Raw genomic sequence first — 5,418 nt, forward strand, 5'->3', positions numbered from 1 at the left:
CTCGACAAATGACGACTGAGGGCGGGATCCACAAAGAATGGATTGCACGGTGCTGCTAATTGCACCCTTACTTACAATTCATTATGAATTGAAAAAAAAAGAAAATACTGTGGAACATATCATCACCAGTTGCCCCAAACACCGGCCACCGTATGGAGAACGCTGTCTGATGGAACTGGACGATGAAACGTTGGCCTGGCTTGCCTCAACGGAGCTGCAGGTCTAAAGACACACGCCAGAAGAAGAAGAAGAAGAATTGAAAATGGGGGACCCTGATGTAAACAAGACGAAAGTCTTTCTCTGGTCTGCATCCGCTTAACAATGGTGTGTATTGAGCCGTACTGTATTGTACCCATTCTGCAATCTGTTAATAACATTTTCAATCAATCAATCACTCACCGCGCAGGGTTCAATCAATCAGGGTTTTTAGGAATTTCAAAGGAATTAAAGAGTGCATAGTTAAGAAGAGAATTGCATTCAGGAACAAGGATCTTGTGGCCATGAGGAATATCCAGAAAGAATTGAATCAGAAATGAAGGGGGGCCAGGAGGAATCCCATTGCTCTTCTATGAACACAAAAGAATTGTGCGACTCTATGAAGTTTATGACAAACATGGCCCCAGCTAAAAGGTCTCTTATTTTTTTATAATTGTATGAACAGATTGCAGAATGGGTACAGTACAGTACAGCTCAATACACACAATTGTTAAGGGGATGCAGACCAGAGAAAGACTTTCGTCTTGTTTACATCAGGGTCCCCCATTTTCAATTCATAATGAATTGTAAGTAAGGGTGCAATTAGCAGCACTGTGCAATCCATTCTTTGTGGATCCCGCCCTGAGTCTGTGTATTAGCTCTTCGGATACACGGTTAATGACCAAAAAAGAAGCATCGGGACATGCCTTTTTGCTAATTCTGAGCTCATTCTTTCAGTCAGTATCAAGTGTCATACATCACATGATTCAGGGGTACTTTTTCTTTCTGGTGGAGCGTAATGGCACCATCGTGCATTGCCATGTGTGAGCGTGTCATATTTGACTCACATTTGAAAAAGATTTTATTTAAGATTTAAAAAACACCAATTGACAAAATCTGCATTTTATTGGATAACTCTAAGTTCAACTAGAAAAAAAACAGTTTTTTCAACATAGAAAGTTGTGTTTTGCACCTCTGTGTGAAGTTTGGTACAGATACACATTTTCCTCGATGTCCTCATTGTCAGGAAATTTGAAATATATGGAAATGATCATGGGCAGTTTTTTTTGCAGCACAATGAAGTGTTTTGGTGGATAACTACAAAGTCAACCAGTGCATTTTAGTTTATTCAACTTGGAAAGTTATATTTAGATGTTTTGAACCTCCATGTGAAATGTGGTGCAATTTGAGGTTAATTATAACAAAGGTTAAGGCAAGGGCGGCTGGGTGGCGTAGCGGAGATTGCGCTCATCACCAATGCAAGAGACTCCGGTATCGAATCCCAGTCTGCAGCATTGCCTTCGGCTTGGGCCGGCCGTCGTACTGGCTCATTTGGCAGAGTCAGCGGGTGGAAGTCGATGGGTGGGGATTGGACGTTGTGGACAGCGACCCCTACAGGTCGGTTGGGTGACGCCTGCACAGCAGAGACAGGAAATGGCGGGGGTAGTGTGAGCCTCCCATGCGTTACAACTCGCCAATGAGAGTCTGCGCTGGCAGGCGAAAAGATGTGACAGGCTGCCTCCTTGTGTGCCGGAGGGAACACGTGATGCAAGGCTTCTATCCTCTCTAGAACCGACCAGTGGGGGGCATAGTCGAGCAACGTTCAAGACAGGGGAGGGGAGAATTGGTTACACGAAATTGGGATGGCAGAAAAATAGAAAATAAGTAGAAAAAGTGGATAAAAAAAAAAGTTAAGGCAAAAACGAAATAGCATGACACTGAAATAACTAAAAAATTTACAAAAAAGGGTTGTCATTTTCTTAAGCTAAATATTGACTACAGGCACAAAAAGATATATATTCAAAGACTAATAGACAGTCAGTTTATTAAAGCAAAGTGTTGCTGATGTGATGTTAAAGGCCACCTAATCATCCCTCCCCCTTAATTGGCTGATATCAATCTCTGTCTCCTGAGCCCTTCAGCCATTGTGTGTGATGTGTGCCTAGTGCCACTGTATGGCAGTCATTGAGCAAGGTTGGGTGCTACACACCTTGAGTGTCTAGAAAAGCTCTATATAAATGCAATGATTATTCATTCATTCAAATCAAGTTGGTTGTGTATTTAACTTTTATAGATACATCCATACATTTCTGTACTGTACTGAATGTAAGCCTTTTTTCCCTGTTAAATCTTAAAGGGGCACTTCAACAAAAAACAATGTTGATTTATTCTGCACATAATCTCACACACATCCAAAAACTCTAAACAGTTTTGCACATGTTCATTTAGTTTGACAGTTATTGGGAGTAAATGAGTTTGGATATGGCCACCGGCGATGTCATCGGGGACATTGAATCCTTGTGTTGTGTTAATTACAGCCCCATGAAATTATGTAGGTAGAAGAAATAGCAATAACTTGTCTGCTACAGTACCTTATAATTTAATTGAGCTGTAATGAACACAACTCAAGGATTCAATGTCCCCGTACTGTACTGTAATGTACAGGGCAATGTCCTACTGGAATAGACCTCCACAATATTTGGTTTCAATTACCAGTAAGGTGGGATTCAAGAGGAGACTAAGAGTGGCTGTAATGCAGAAAGAGATTGATTTTGGTTGGGTCTAATCTGTGTCTAATGAATGGGTTCTTGTGTTGGGTTATGTGTTGATTTGGAATGTGTTTGTCTAGTGGTTATGAGGAGTATTAGAGTATGAGTGTATGGAATGTTGTGCTGTTTTTGAGCATGTTTTAGTTTTCTCTGAGATGTCTTCGTTTGTTGTTTTATTGATATTTGTTATTGTTCTATTATTAGAAAATTTGGCATACATATTTGTATGTCTGATTTTGATTGGTTTAATGTTCTATAATTGTTTGTATATTTTATTGGTGTTTTATTGATATTTGTTTTGTTTTTAGGTTGTTTTATTGATTATTCTTGTTTAATTTTATATGTTTGGATCCGGACCCCAGGAAGAATAGTCGCTGCTGAGGCAGTGACTAATGGGGATCTGAAATAAAGAAATAAAGAAACTCAAGGATTCAACGTCCCCGATGACATCACTGTTGGCCATATTCAAACTAATTTACTCTCAATAGCTGTCAAACTAAATCAATGTTGGTTAGAGATTTTGGATATGTGTGAGATTATGTGCAAAATAAATCAGCAGTTTTTTGGTGAAGTGCCCCTTTAAATGATTGATAAGATGGCTAATTATTAAGTTTGGGTTCTGCAGCTGTGTGTGCGTGTACACAGAGTATGTACTATATGTAAGTAAGTGTGTATACAACATGTGAGAGCACATGACTCGTGTTTTATCCCTCTAAACCTCAATAAAGCTTGAATGTACACTATGACAATGTGATGTGAATAGAAATTACTCACGGTTCAGGATCTTTTCTTAATATATGACCAGGCATGCGTTGTTCATGGGACGGGGTAGCACGGTGTGGTACCTCACTGAGTATTAAAGATTTGAGCAGAAGCGCGTGCACGCACATGCACGCGCTCGCGAGAACGCGCTGCTCGACTCGGCTCGTTGTGTTTACCTGCCTCCCGGGCCCCGGCGCTACCTCGCATTATCATAACAATAGCCGCTATAGGCTGGTGTCTTCAACACGTCTGGACTCTTTGTGATGTAAATATGGAACGTCCCAAGTTGCCGCTGCCCACAGAGTGCACCGCCGTCCAAAGGTGAACGACGGCGAACGAAGGGCCAAATCAAAACAGCCGTCAATTCCGAATTGACAACTGTTTTGATTCAACCCCCCACCCACCACCACTCACCCCCGGACAACAACACACTCTGCAAACAGCAGCAACCCGGGACATTCCATATCTACATCACAAACTTTGGGACTGAGTAGATAATTAATTAATCTTCTCTTTATTTTTATTATTTATATTAAAACTGAATCAAACCATAAACAAGGTTGCCTGTTGGGATGTTAGATCCTAATGTGAAAAACTGATTTTATATGTCTGCACTTTATGTGCTCATTTTATGCCTGTCTTAATTCTGTTGTGAAGCACTTTGAGCTGCAGTTTCTGTATGAAAGGCTATACAAACAAAGTGTATTATTGTGCGCGAGGGAACATATGCGCATGCGCGCGGGGCCGCGCGCGCGCGTGCGCGCGGCGTCATTATCCTGCGTGGCGGCTCAGTCCATAATAACAACGCAACACTGTATATGACCGAATGCCAGAGTGTCATGACCTTTACTCGTGTGTGTGTGTGTGTGTGTGTGTGCACGTGCGCTTCAAGCCTCTCCCTCATTAGGAGGGTTCTGTCTCTCGCACACACACACACACACACGCACACACACACACACACACACGCACACAAGACAGCCAAGTGGCGATCATTCTATCCCTCGGTCTCCGAGCCTTTTCACCTTGAATTATTCAAACTGAAGTGAATTATTCAGCATCGTTATGACTCCTAATGCAGCGAGGTGGCAGAGTGGAGGAGGAGTGGATGGAGGGGAAGGGGTGGCGATTGAGGAGTACCACGACGACACAAAGAGCCGCCATGGCATGAATTAATAAACCAGGAGGCGGCGCAAACATCGCCCGTCCCCTGGAGGCGATTCAACGGCACTTTGGTTTGGCCGTGTGGGACAACATGATAAACCCGCGCTGTAGTTCGAGAGGGGAACTACTGCTGCTGCTGCTGAGGGTGTTTGTGTGTCCTGGGGCGATAAGGCGTGTCATGCTCTCCCTCTCTCGGGGGGTTGAGGTAACACTTAGCAGCAGACGGTGTGCGCTGAGGTGTGGTCGCTGTGTGTGAGAATCTCCGGGGCTTTCGGGACGAGTCGACGTGTGAATGTCAAATGTGATGATGTTTTACATGACCACACAAGAGGGAAAAAAGAAAGCGAGAGCGGGAACTGGCCTCTCTCAGTCTCACCTGCCCTCTCCCTCCCCTCTCTCTCTCTCTCTCTCTCATCTACCTGTAATCCCCAGGAGAAGTATGACCACCAACGAGATCAACCAGCGAATCCACTTGTTAGCAGTGGCGAATCCTTATGGAAGCCAACGGAAGCCATGCCTCCCTAATATTAAAATATGAATTAATATCAAATATGAAATATGAAAAAAAAATAAAAAAATAATAATAATAATATAGTTTACATTCTTTTTCATCTGTGCATCTGTGTTATAATTTTTTATTTTTTTTTAAATGTCTCCCTCTTCTCCTTCTCACTCCCTCTAACACACTGTCAGACTCACTGTGCTCACTGCAGCTAGTATAGGAGAGAGGCAGGGGGTAGGTCTCTTTCTC

The sequence above is a fragment of the Notolepis coatsorum genome (genome assembly GCF_963971535.1).
Source record: "Notolepis coatsorum genome assembly, chromosome: 1".
Lineage (NCBI taxonomy): Eukaryota > Metazoa > Chordata > Actinopteri > Aulopiformes > Paralepididae > Notolepis > Notolepis coatsorum.